Source organism: Trichechus manatus, unplaced genomic scaffold, assembly GCF_000243295.1.
Source record: "Trichechus manatus latirostris isolate Lorelei unplaced genomic scaffold, TriManLat1.0 scaffold00016, whole genome shotgun sequence".
In the NCBI taxonomy this organism is placed as follows: domain Eukaryota; kingdom Metazoa; phylum Chordata; class Mammalia; order Sirenia; family Trichechidae; genus Trichechus; species Trichechus manatus.
In genome coordinates, this window is record NW_004443952.1 from 14,738,982 (window position 1) to 14,753,521 (window position 14,540).

Genomic DNA, 14,540 nt, shown 5'->3' on the forward strand with positions numbered 1-14,540 from the left:
GTTCTTCTTCATATAGTCCAGCTTCTTAGATTATTTGCTCAGCATGCAGTTGAATAAGTATGGTGAAAACATACAACCCTGATGTATACCTTTTCTGATTTTAAACTACACAGTATCCCCTTGTTCTGTTCAAACAACTGCCTCTTTGTCCGCATACAGGTTCTGCATGAGCACAACTAAGTGTTAGGGAATATCCATTCTTCGAAATGCTATTCATAATTTGTTATGATCCACTCAATTGAATACCTTTGTATTGTCAATAAAACACAGATAAACATCTTTCTGGTATTCTCTGCTTTCAGCCAAGATCCATCTGATATCAGCAAGGATATCCCTCATTCCATGTCTTCTTCTGAATCTGTCTTGAATTTCTGGCACTTCCCTGTCAATGTATTGCTGCAATCATTTTTGAATTATCTTCAGCAAAGTTTTACTTGTGTATGGTATTAATGACATTGTTTGATAATTTTCACATTCTGTTGGACCACCTTTTTTTGGAATGGGCACAAATACGGATCTCTTCCAGTCTGTTGGCCAGGTAACTGTCTTCTAAAACTCCACATGTATTCTGACCCCATCAGTACTGCCAGTCAATTGATCTCATTCCTTTTTTACTGTGCCCATCTCCTTTATGCTTTCCTTTTATTCCATACTCAGCTTAGATTCCAGAATCCGTGGCTATAATCATCCTCTTGCACATTCTCATTTTCCTAGACATTCACTCCTCCCATCATTCTCAACTACCAAAACTCAATCCTTAAGCCTAACCCTGCCTACTTTGTTCCTATACCAAGGTCACTGAATGTCAGCTAGAGAAAAACACTCAACCATGCTGACTACTCTTACCTTAAATTTGTGACCACAAACCTCAAATGGACCTGTTACCTTGCACGGCAACCTTGATACATGTTTATAGTCAATTGACTCTCATCCAAGTCAACCATGTCAAACCTTCTCATTTCTCAAACTTTTTACTCTGTCCCCTTCTCCTTACTATTGGATGAGGACCTTGTGTCTTATTTAACTGAGAAAATAATAATGATTGAAGGTTAATATGCATATTCTCATTATTAAAGTTACCATCCTATCTGCATCTTGGAATCTCTGGGTGGTGCAAATGGTTAAGGGTGGCGAAGTCAAGATGGAGGAGTAGTCAGACGCTCCCTGTGGTCCCACTTATAACAAAGACCCCCCCAAAAAAACAAGTGAATTGATTATATATGACTATCTAGGAACCCTGAACATCAAAAGCAAAGATAAGGAATTGGACTGAGTGGCAGGGGAAGGGAGAGACAATTCAGAAGCAGCGAGGAGTTGCCAGACCTGACCAGGTGGGAGCCGGTGCCTTTCAGGCCAGATTGGCTCACATGCACCGTGAGGCAAGCAATGGCACTCGGGAGTTGTTTTCCACATTGGGAGAGACCCAGTGGCAGAGTCTACTCGGGCATCCAGAACCAGTGAAAAGCAGTGCACAATCGGCAAATGATAAATACTTGCATTTGGCCTATCGAGTGGATCAAAAAACACCCCTCTTTAGGAAAAACCTTTCTCCTACTTACCTCCCCACTCTGCACCAGGTCCCAGGCTGGCTTCAGTGATTGCCAAGTCCCCTGGGCTAGAAATAAGACCCGTCACATGCCCTGAGCCATTCTCCCAGCCTTGGAGAGAGAACAAATGAACAAACAGGGGAAAAAATAATCTGTTAGCTTCCCTAAGCCAGGAACTCAGGGTAGGCACAGCTCCTTCACCTAGGCACAGGCATAAGGGGTCCATGGACTTTGAATGCCTTTCACCCCGGCACAGACCTGTGTGGGCCTATTTCAACAGTGTAGGTCCTCATTGCCACAGTACAACAGGGTATATACTTGAACTGTAACTTCAACTGTTTCAGCTGTGAAGTGTCAGGTTGGTGACATTTGACATTGCTCTACCCGTTAAGCAGGTTCCTCACCTGACCATGTCAGGGGCCTGAGGACTGGTGGTTCCACCCACGCCACCTAGCCACCTGCTACAGGGGTCCAAGAGTAAGTGGTGCCCTCCAGTCCTTACAGCCAACAGCACTGGGTGCTCGTAGTCCAGCTGCAAAACCCACCCGCCTATGCACTCTAGGGATCAGTGACATGCTTTCTGCCCAGACACTCGGGCTGCCGTCATCCCCCTGCCCTGCTCAGTGTGTGACCCACTACTGCAGCCAGATACCTGTGCCTAAACCAATCACCCATGTCTGTATAGGACTGTACTTGAGAGCCTGCACCACATGTTCGGTGACTGACTCTCTGGACACCTGAGCTGTAGCCATACAAGAAAAGTAAACAGACTCCTGGGCTCATATACTTGGTAACAGATCTAACCACCTGGTGACAGGACGTTAGAGCTTCAAAGGTGCAAATAATCAAACTAGCCTCACATGAGCAGCCTCTTTAGTCATATCAAAACAAAACAAAAGAAGAAGCTAGGACACAGTAAGCAAATATAAAATAAATAAATATGATAACTTATTGATGGCTTGGAGACAACAGTCAATATCAAATCACATAAATAGGCAGAATATGATGGCTTCAGCAAGCCCACGAAATAAAGAATTAAGAAATTTTCTGGAGGAAGAGAATTTCTTGGAATTACCGGAGGCAAAATACAAAAGATTAATATATAGACCTCTTCAAAATATCAGGAAGGAGATCATTCAAAATGCAGAACAAGCTAAGGAACACACAGACAAAGCAATAGAGCATCTTAAGAAGGTTATTCAAGAGCATAATGACAATTTAATAGGATGCAAGAATCCATAGAGAGACAGCAATCAGAAATCCAGAGGATTAACAATAAAATTGCAGAATTAGACAACTCAGTAGAAAGTCACAGGAGCAGAAATGAGGTAGTAGAAGTCAGAATTAGTGAGATTTAAGATAAAGCACTTGACACCAACTTATTTGAGAAAAATCAGATAAAATAATTTAAAAAATTAAGAAACTCTAAGAATTATGTGGGACTCTATCAAGAGGAATAACCTACGAGTGATTGGAGTACCAGAATGTGAGGGGTGGGGGGGCGGGAAACAGAAAATACAGAGAGAATTGTATAGGATTTGTTGACAGAAACCTTCCCTGATATCATGAAAGATGAGAAGATATCTATCCAAGATGCTCATCGAACTCCACATAAAGTAGATCCCAAAAGAAAGTCACCAAAATCAAAGATAAAGAGAGAATTCTAAGGGTGGCTAAGGATAAACACAAAGTCATGTACAAAGGAGAGTCAGTAAGACTAAACTCAGACTACTCAGCAGAAACTATGCAAGCAAGAAGGCAATGGGATGACATATATAAAGCCCTAAAGGAAAAAAAACTGCTAGCCAAGAATTAAACTGTCTCTCAAATATGATGGCAAAATTAGGACATTTCCAGATAAACAGAAGTTTAGGGAATTTACAAAAAACAAACCAAAATTACAAGAAATTCCAAAGGGAGTCCTTCAGTTAGAAAATAAGTAACATCAGATAACAATCCAAGACTAGAACACAAGACAGAGCAACCAGATATCAACCCAGATAGGAAAGACACAAAAACAATTCAAAGCTAAAACACTGAAAATAGGGGAACAGAGACATCAATATGTAAAAGATGACAACATTAAACCAAAAAAGACGGACTAAAAAATGTAGGCATAGATCTTTCATATGGAGAGGTAGACAAGGTGACATAAAGAAATAAAAGATTGGTTTAAAATGAGAAAAATAGGGGTAAATATTAAGGTAACCTCAAAGGAAACTAACAATCCTACACAGCAAAATAAAAAACAAAAATATAAAGACTCAGCAAATACAAAATCAACACAATGAAAAAGATGAAAAGAAAATACATAAAGAAAAACAACTCAGCACAGAAAATTAAGTGGAACAAAGAAACTGTCAACAACACACACACAAAAGACATCAAAATGACAGCACTAAACTCATACCTATCAATAATTATGCTGAATGTGAACAGACTAAATGCACCAATAAAGAGACAGAGAGTGTCAAAACATGATCCGTCTATATGCTGCCTACAAGAGACACACCTTAGACTTAAAGACACAAACAAACTAAAACTCAAAGGATGGAAAACAATATGTCAAGCAAACAACACTCAAAAAAAGAGCAGGACTGGCAATATTAATCTCTAACAAAATAGACTTTAAAGTAAAAGCCACCACAAAGGATAAAGAAGGACACTATGTAACGATTAAAGGATCAATACACCAAGAGGACATAACTATAATAAATATTTACACACCCAATGACAGGGCTCCAAAATACATACAACAAACTGTAACAGACAGAAAAGAGAGATAGACAGCTCCACAATTATAGTAGGAGGCTTGAACACATTACTTTTGATGAAGGACAGAACGTCGAGAAAGAAGCTCAGTAAAGACATGGAAGATCTAAATGCTACAATCAACTAACTTAATCTCATAGACATACACCGAACACTCCATCCAACAGCAGCCAAGTATACTTTTTTTTCTAACACACATGGAACACTCTCCAGAACAGATCACATATTAGGCCATAAAGCAAGCCTTAACAAAATCCAAAACATCGAAATATTACAAAGCAGCTTTTCTAACTATAAAGCCATAAAAGTAGAAATCAATAACAGATAAAACAAGGAAAAAAATCCAACACATGGAAACTGAACACCACCTTGCTCAAAAACTACTGGGTTATAGAAGAAATTAAGGATGGAATAAAGGAATTCATAGAATCAAATGAGAATGAAAACACATCATACCAGAACCTTTGGGACACAGCAAAAGCAGTGCTCAGAGGTCAATGTATAGCAATAAATGCACACATTCAAAAAGAAGAAAGGGCCAAAAGCAAAACATTAACCCTACAACTTGAACAAGTTGAAAGGGAGCAGCAAAAGAAGCCCTCAGGCACCAGAAGAAAGGAAATAATAAGAATTAGAGCAGAATTAAACGAAGTAGAGAACAGAAAAACAACTGAAAGAGTTAACAAGACCAAAAGCTAGTGCTTTGAGAAGATCAACAAAATTCAAAAACCATTGGCCAAACTGACAAAAGGAAAGCAGGAGAGGAAGCAAATAACCCATACAAGAAATGAGATGGGTCATATCACAACAGACCCAACTGAAATTAAAAGAATCATAACAGAATACTATGAAAAATTGTACTCTAACAAATTTGAAAACCTAGAGGAAATGGACAAATTTCTAGAAACTCACTACCTACCTAAACCAACACAAACAGAGGTAGAACAACTAAATAAACCCATAACAAAAGAAGAGATTGAAAAGGCAATTAAAAAACTCTCCCCCCGCAAAAAAACAAACAAACAGACTCTGGCCTGGACGGTTTCACCAGAGAATTCTACCAAACTTTCAGAGAAGAGTTAACACCACTACTACTAAAGGTATTCAGAGCATAGAAAAAAACGGGATACTCCTAAACTAATTCTATGAAGCCAGCGTAACTCTGATACCAAAACCAAGTAAAGACACCACAAAAAAAGAAAATCACAGACTAATATCCCTCATGAACATTGAAGCAAAAATCCTCAACAAAATTCTAGACAACAGAATTGAACAACATATCAAAATTAATACACCATGATCAAGTGGGGTTTATACCAGATATGCAGGGGTGGTTCAACATTAGAAAAATAATCAACGTAATTCATCACATAAATAAAACAAAAGACAAGAACATGATCTTATCTATCAATGCAGAAAAGGCATTTGAGAACATCCAACACGTATTCATGATAAAAACTCTCAGCAAAATAGGAATAGAAGGGAAATTCCTCATCATAATTAATGGCATTTATACAAAGCCAACAGACAACATCATCCTAAACGGAGAGAGTCCGAAAGCATTCACCTTGAGAACAGGAACCAGACAAGGATGCCCTTTATCACCATTCATATTCAACATTGTGCTGGTGGTCGTAGCCAGAGTAATTAGGCTAGAAAAAGAAATAAAGGGTATTCAAATTGGTAAGGAAAAAGTAAAAGTAGCTCTATTCACAGATAATAGGATCTTATAAACAGAAAACCTTAAGGAATTCACAAGAAAGCTACTGAAACTAATAGAAGATTTTAGCAAAGTATCAGGATACAAGATAAACATACAAAAATCATTTGGATTCCTCTACACCAACAAAGAGAACTTCGAAGAGGAAATCACCAAAACAATACCATTTACAATAGCCCCTGATAAGATGAAATACTTAGGAATAAATCTAACCAGAGACGTAAAAGACCTAGACAATGAAAACTACAAGGTACTACTGCAAGAAACCAAAAGAGAACTGCATCAATGGAAAAACATACCTTGCTCAAGGATAGGAAGACTCAACATTGTGAAAATGTCAATTCTACCCAAAGCCATTTACAGATACAATGCAATCCCAATCCAAATTCCAATGGCATTTTTAATGAGATGGAGAAACAAATCACCAACTTCATATGGAAAAGGAAGAGGTCCTGGATAAGTAAAGCATTACTGAAGAAGAAGAACAAAGTGGGAGGCCTGACACTACCTGATTTTAGAACCTATTATACCACCACGGTAATCAAAACAGCCTGGTACTGGTACAACAACAGATACATAGACCAATGGAACAGAATTGAGAATCCAGACACAAATTCATCCACCTACAAGCACTGATATTTGACAAAGGCCCAAAGTCCATTAAATGGGGAAAAGACAGTCTCTTTAACAAATGGTGCTGGCATAACTGGATATTCATCTGTAAGAAACTGAAACAAGACCCATACCTCACACCATGCATAAAAATGAACTCAAAATGTATCAAAGAGCTAAATGTAAAATATAAAACGATAAAAATCATGGAAGAAAAAAATTGGGACAATGCTAGGAGCCCTAATACATGGCATAAAGAGAAAACAAACTGTAAGTAACAACGGACAAACACCAGAAGAGAAACGAGATAACTGGAAGCTCCTAAAAATCAAACACTTCTGCTCATCAAAAGACTTCACCAAAACAGTAAAAAGACAGCCTACATACTGGGAAAGATTTTTGGATATGACAAATCCGATCAGGGTCTAACCTCTAAAATCTACATGATACTGCAAAACCTCAACAACAAAAAGATAAATAACCCAACTAAAAAATGGGCAAAGCATATGAACAGGCTCTTTGCCAAAGAAGACATTCAGGTGACTAACAGATACATGAGGAAATGCTCACAATCATTAACCATTACAGAAATGCAGTCCAAACTACAATGAGATATCATTTCACCCCAACAAGGCTAGCATCAATCCAAAAAACACAAAATAATAAATGCTGGAGAGGTTGTGGAGAGACTGGAACATTTATACACTGTTGGTGGGAATGTAAAATGGTACAACCACTTTGGAAATCGATTTGGCGCTTCCTTAAAAGGCTAGAAATGGAAGTACATGCAATCCAGCAATCCTGCTGCTTGGAATATATCCTAGAGAAATAAAAGTCATCACATGAATAGATATATGCACACCCATGTTCATTGCAGCACTGTTTACGATAGCAAAAAGTTGGAAACAACCTAGGTGCCCATCAATGGATGAATGGATAAATAAATTATGGTACATTCACGCAACGGAATACTATGCAAGGAACAATGATGCATCCATGAGACATCTTAACATGGAGGAATCTGGAAGGCATTGTGCTGATTGAATTTAGTCAGTCACAAAGGGACAAATATTGTATAAACCACTATTATAAGAACTAAAGGAAAGGTTTAAACACAGAAGAAAACATTTTTTGATGGTTAGGAGGGTAGGGAGGGAGGGAGAGGGTTATTCACTAACTAGATAGTAGACAAGAATTATCTTAGATGAAGGGAAGGATGGCACACACTACAGGGGAAGTCAGCACAACTGGACTAAACAAAAGCTAAGAAGTTTCTTAAATACAGTCAAACACTTTGAGGGCTCAGAGTAGAGTAGCAGGGCCGGAGGTCTGGGGACCATACTTTCAGGGGACATCTGGGTCAATTCGCATAACAAAGTTTATTAAGAAAATGTTCTGCATCCCATTTTGATAAGTGGTCCTGGGGTCTTAAAAGCTAGCAAAAGGCCATCTAAGATGCATCAGTTGGTCCAAAACCACCTGGAATAAAGCAGAATGAAGAACACCATAGACACAAGGAAAGGATTATCCTAAGAGACAGAAAGGGCCGCATAAACCAGAGACTTCATCAGCCTAAGACAAGAAGAACTAGATGGTGCCTGTCTACCACCAATGACCACCCTGACAGGGAACACAACAGAGAGTCCCTGATGGAACAGGAGAAAAGTGGGGTGCAGATCTCAAACTCTAGAAAAAAGACCAGACTTAACGGTTTGATTGAGACCGGAGGGACCCTCGAAGACATGGCCCTTGGACTCTCTGTTAGCCCAAAAGTAAAACCATTCCCGAGGCCAACTCTTCAAAGATTAGACTGGACTATGGAACATAAAACGATACTCGTGAAGAGGTGCTTCTTAGCTCAAGTAGATACATGAGACTAAATGGGCAGCTCCTGTCCAGAGGCGAGATGAGAAGGCAGAGATGGTGAGGAGTTAGTTGAATGGACTCAGGAAATCTGGGGTGGAAAGGAGGAGAGTGTTGTCACAGTATAGGGAGAGCAAGTAGGGTCACATAACAATGTATGTATAAATTTTTGTATGAGAGACTAACTTGAATTGTAAACTTTCACTTAAAGCACAGCAATTAAAAAAAAAGGTTTAAGGACTTGGTTACTAACCAAAAGGTTGACTGTTCAAATCCTCCCAGAGGTACCTTAAACAAAAGGCCTAGCAATCTACTTCCAAAAGATCACAGCCTTTGAAAACTCTATGGAGTGCAGTTCTACTCTGTAACACATCAGTTCCTATGAGTTGGAATCGACTCAAGGCAACCGGTGGTGGATATGCAGCTTAACTTATGTATTAGCCCTTCTTCCTATGTGCATATTTATTCATAAGAATTGTTCATGCTTCTACTGATACCAACCCTCCACTTCTGTGCTGGATCTCATCCTTTCCTACGTATGACTTTGCTCCTGCAGGTGTCCTCTCTCTGTCCTCATGATCACATTTCTCCCTGTCTACTGATCATTGCCTTTAGCATACAAACATGGTATACTATCTCTCATCTTAAAAAAACAAACTCCTCCCTTGACCTACATTCCTTTCCAGCTACTGGCATATGTTTCTCCTCTCTTTTAAAGCAAAACTCCAGAAAAGAATCATCCATCGATACTTATTCTCTCCAGTTTGGGACCTCTAATTCTCTTTGTAACCTGTGCCAATCAGGCCTTGGTACCCATTCCTTCAGAAACAAATTTTTTAAACTACTCTTTTCAATATCATCAAGCCATGACACATTGTCAAGTCCAATGGTCAATTCTCAGTTCTACTCTTAAACTCTTAGGAGCTTCTGACAAAGTTATTTGCTTCTTCCTTTTTGAAACACTGTTCTCTTGGCTTCTGGGATAGTGCATTCTGGATTTTCTGCTACTTTACTGGCCACCCCCTTCTCAAGATGTTTGTTGGCTCTTCCATCCTGCTCTATCTGAAAATCCAGTGTAGGTCTCTGCTGTCTCTTTTTCATCATTTCATTTAATTCTGGGTCATCTTATACAAGCTGATAACACCTGCATTTCTATCTCCTGTCCTATACTTTTCCCATGAGATGAGAGATATCAAACTACCTTCTGAACCTCTAGGGTACTTACTACATATCTCATACTTAACATGGCTGAAACAGAATTCTTTTTTTTTTTTAAATTGTACTTTAGGCGAAGGTTTACAGAACGAATAGTTTCCGATTAAACAGTCAGTACACATATTGTTTTATGACATTGGTTAACAACCCCAGGATATATCAACACTCTCCCTTCTCTCTCTCTTTTTTTTTTTTTTTGGTGAAAATACATAACCAAAGATACACCATTTCAAAAATTTCTACATGCACAATTCAGTGACATTAATTACGTTCTTCCAGTTGTGCTGCTATTCTAACTTTAGATGAAGGCTTGCAGAACAAAACAGTTTCTCGTTAAACAGTTAGTACACATGTTGCCCTATGACAATGGTTAACAACCCCACTACATGTCAACACTGTCCTTACTTAACCTTGGGTTCCCTATCACCAGCTTTCCTGTCCCCTTCTGCCTTCTAGGAAAACAGAATTCTTGATTCTTCTATTCCCACTCAAAATATTCTCATCCTTTTTCAGTCTTCTTTAAAAACCTAGGAAACCATTCTTGATTTCTACTTTCTTGTCATTTCATACATCCGACCCATCAGCAAGTTTTGTTATCTTTACCTTAATCTGATTGCTTCTCTCCATCACCACCAGCATTTCTGTTCCAGTCTAAGCCTCTCTTTGCCCCAGACTGTTCTCCATACAACAGCTGGTGTTCTTTTTAAAATCTATTGCATTTCTGAGCTTCTATAAGCACTTCAATAGCTTTCCATCTCACTGCGAATAAACCTCAGACTCCTTAATGGCTTACCGGGCTTTACTTGATCTAGCCCCTGCCTACCTTTCTGACTTCATTTTCTACTACTTTTCCCAGTGAGTAGTGTGCTGTATTTGCATTGGCTTTTTGAGTTTTCTTTAACACATCAAGCTCATTCCTGCCCCAGGGCCTTTGCCCTTCTTGTTCCCTCTGCCTGGAATGCTCTCCGTCCACATATTTGTGGGACTCCTATCATTAAGAAGTAATGACAGGAGTTCTTAAAATCATAGAACTTCATAGTTAGAAGGTCTTGAGATCTCTGAATCCCATCCCTTCATTTTATAGCTGAGAAAAGTGAAGCCCAGGAAAGTGAAGAGACTTGCCCAAATCCACACAGTAAGTGACCAAGCTGAGAACTCTGCCCTCTCTGAGCAATTCCCTTTCCCTTAATTTTTTTGTTAGAGTTGCTAATTACTCAGTGTAAAGCACTTTTATTGCTTTGGATTCAAATTAACTATGATTAGTTTTAAACCACAGTACAATGTGTCCTTCAGAATTACATGCTTCTGAATTCTTTTTACACATTCTTTCCTGGGATAGTGGGCTCTAATGGGGCTGAGGAAGGAGGGTGGGAACACAGGGGTGATAATATTATAATTACACAGAAGTAGTTGACTTTTCTCTGTGGAGATCAAACTGCCTCACCCAGGCTTTAATTCAATTCAGTTTTCCTGCTATCACTCTGAAGCAGTTCCCAGGACCATTGCACAGATGAGGAAACCGAGTATGGATTTATCCCCTTGTATGTACTCACATCAGCCAGTGCAAGTTTTCTAGAACGTAGAAGTGGTTGTTTCAATCCTCTGCTTAAAATCCTTCAGTGGCCCCCATTGCCCTCAGGATAAATTCCAGACTCCCGGTCCAGGTTCGCTATAGCCCTTCACAGTCTGCGCTTTCATCGTTAACCTCCTCCCTTTCCACTTCCTTTCATGACTCGCTGCGATTGCTCCGTGGTTCTTAATGCTTCAGCCACACAGGTGTCCTGCGCACTGTCTGTCAACTCTTCTGGCCCTGACCCACGCTGCTTTTCCTCTGAGTGCCCTTATGACCTGTTCTTTGTACCAGGGCACACAGGTTACCTCTTATGTGACTCCTGTGACTGTTTGCTTAGGGGACGTCCCTTGAACATCTCAAGCACGGCTCTATTACAGCGTTTATCAGTGTATGGAGTTTTTTTGTTTGTTTTTGCACTTCTTACTACCCTGCTAGATTGTGAGCTCCTGGAGGGCAAGAATTGAGTCTTATTCATTTTGATCTAGTTCAGGCCCAGGCACAGAGTAGTAACAAGAACCTGTTGAATGAATGAGTGAACAAGTGAATGTGACCAGTGTGCTGGCAGGGAGTGAGAACACAGCCTCCCCAAAGAGTATTTTAATGGATTCTCATCTGCTGCTGCCTTGACCATGCCTCTTCCAACCCTACTGATATTTTACAGACTTTACAATAATCTCTCCCCAGGGTTAAAGAGACCAATTACTTCTGCAAGACTCCTTCTGGCAGGCCCTGCCCTGGCTCTCTAAAGGGCCTCTAGAGCCATCTATGAGGTCCCGAACAGGAACGCACACTATGGGATTTCACATTCATTTACTTAGTGCAGTTGCCCTCACTCCTGGTGGTACGCAAGATGATTTCTAGATGGTTTGCAGATGTTTTTTTTAAACAGATATGCATTTATTTGTATATGATTTAGAAAGATCATTTTTCCATCTATGATAGCAAATTAGTTTCTGTTTAAAAACTATGTAAGTTTAAAAAGTGCACCAATTTAAAGAGAAATAACTACGTTCATAAAGCACAGGTGTATGGCAAACATTGTGAGGTGGTACCCCCGAATGACCAATGATCTCAGGAAATACCGATTTCATGCATTTAAGCGTTCATTCATGTATTTATTCGCTAACTGTTTATGGCAGACCCTCTGCAGTGTAATGCGGACACAGGCAATGAGTGGTTTCTGTCTTGGCCCCTGCTTTTTAAATTATAGACAATGTTTCCGGGCATTGTGCATATTCCACTACTGGATCCTGAGAACAATTTGTTAATATCCACCCTGGAGTGGAGTGATCAGATTGGGTGGGGCTGGTATAATCCCTTTCTGGAAAAAAGACAATATGCACACATATCTATGTAAACATATATGTGTATAGGTGTACCTGTGAGTGTGGGCTGGACCTATTGTTTCTTTCTAATCGATAGAATATGGCAGAGGGTATACACACCTATGCAGACACTCATCCACACAAAACCACACAAATGCTAGAACTGGAAAGTCACGCCGCTTAGGAAACAGACCTGTAAAATAACTTTCCAGGAGTGCAATTGAAAGGTAGACAGTGAGTAATAGGAAGAGAAATGACATTGTCATCAGATCAGAATTCAAATCTCAGCTTTGTCATTTGCTGTAAGAATTTGGGTGAGTTCTTCACCTCTCTGACTTTCAGTTTTCCTCTGTAAAATGACAAGATTGAACTGGATCAGTGACAGAAAATATGTTTTACTGATTGCAATTACCTTCATGGAGGGCTTTGGTGTGAAGTCTTCTGAGGGCAGATCCTGGCTGAGTGGGAAAATGTGCCTGAATGATTAGTGATGTCTAGCATGGATGTGGGAGGGGGCGTTGAATGATTAGTTATGTCTGGCGAGGATGTGAGAGGGGAAAGTGGTGACACAATTGCCACACTGCACTTGTTGTTCCTGAGCTACATTACCTTGAAGGGATCTTCAAGGTCTGACATTTGGTGGTTCTATAAAAATCAGCTTCTCCATATATTTCTTAACAGTAAGTGGTGAGTGAGCACGGCAATGGTGGTGGTGCTAGTGGTGACTGTACGAGCAGTGTGGAATAGCTTCAATTCACCTCCTCAGAACTTATAGTAAGCAGCCTCTAAGATGGCCTCCTATCATCCCCATCTCCTGGTATTCATTCCCTTCTGTAATTCTCTCCTCTTTAGTGTCGTTTGGACTTACTGTTTCACTTCTGACAAATAAAATACAGCAGAAACAATGGGGTATCATTTCTGAGATTAGGTTATAAAAGACGTGACTTCTCGTTTGGATTCTCTCTCTCTGGGAAGCCATGTTGTGTGCTGCTCTTTGGAGAGGTACATTTGGCAAGAAACTGATGTCACCGGCCAACAGCTAATGAGGACCTGAAGACTGTCAACAGCCATGTGAGTGAGCTTGGAAATACAGTTCCAGCAACACCTTGATCTCAGCCTAATGAGAGACCTTGAGCCAGAGGCACCCAGCTAAGCTGCACCTGGATTTCTGATCCACGGAAACTGTAAGATAATAAATGTTTATTGTTTTAAGCCACTAAATGCTGGGTAATATGTTATGTGGCAATAGATAACTAATACATAACTCTGAGTTTGGCAACCATTATGGTGAATCTTGTACAATAAGAATTACCATGACTTAGATCTCTTTCTGGCCACAAAAATGTCCTCTACACAAATAAGCACTTGGGGACCAGGATCACAGCTTACCCTGAGCTCCAAATCTGTATTCCAACGTCCTACTAGCTATTGCCAAAGGAATCCCACTGGCACACCCACCCCCATAACATCTCTGAAATTCTCCCCAGTCATGCTCCTCCTTTATTATTCCCTATGTTTACGTTCAAGCTTCAAACCTAGGTGTCATCTGTGACTCTTCCCTCTTCCTCAGTCACCATATCTTATGTCTAGAATTCTCCCCTATTGCCACTGACCCGATTCACTACTAATATCTCAATATCTGATCGTAAATGTCAGGCAACACCACCCATCACAGTGCCTCATCCTTTTATCATTGTGCTTTTACTACTTAATGTGGAAATTGTTGTTTTTGTTAGTTGCAGTCAAGTCTATTCCAATTCATGGTGACCCTAAGTGTGCAGAGTAGAACTACTCCATAGGGTTTTCAAGGCTGTGACCTTTTGGAAGCAGATCACCAGGCCTGTCTCCCAGGACATCTCCGGATGGGTTTGAACTGTCAACTGTTCGGTTGGTAGTCCAGGGCTTAACTATTT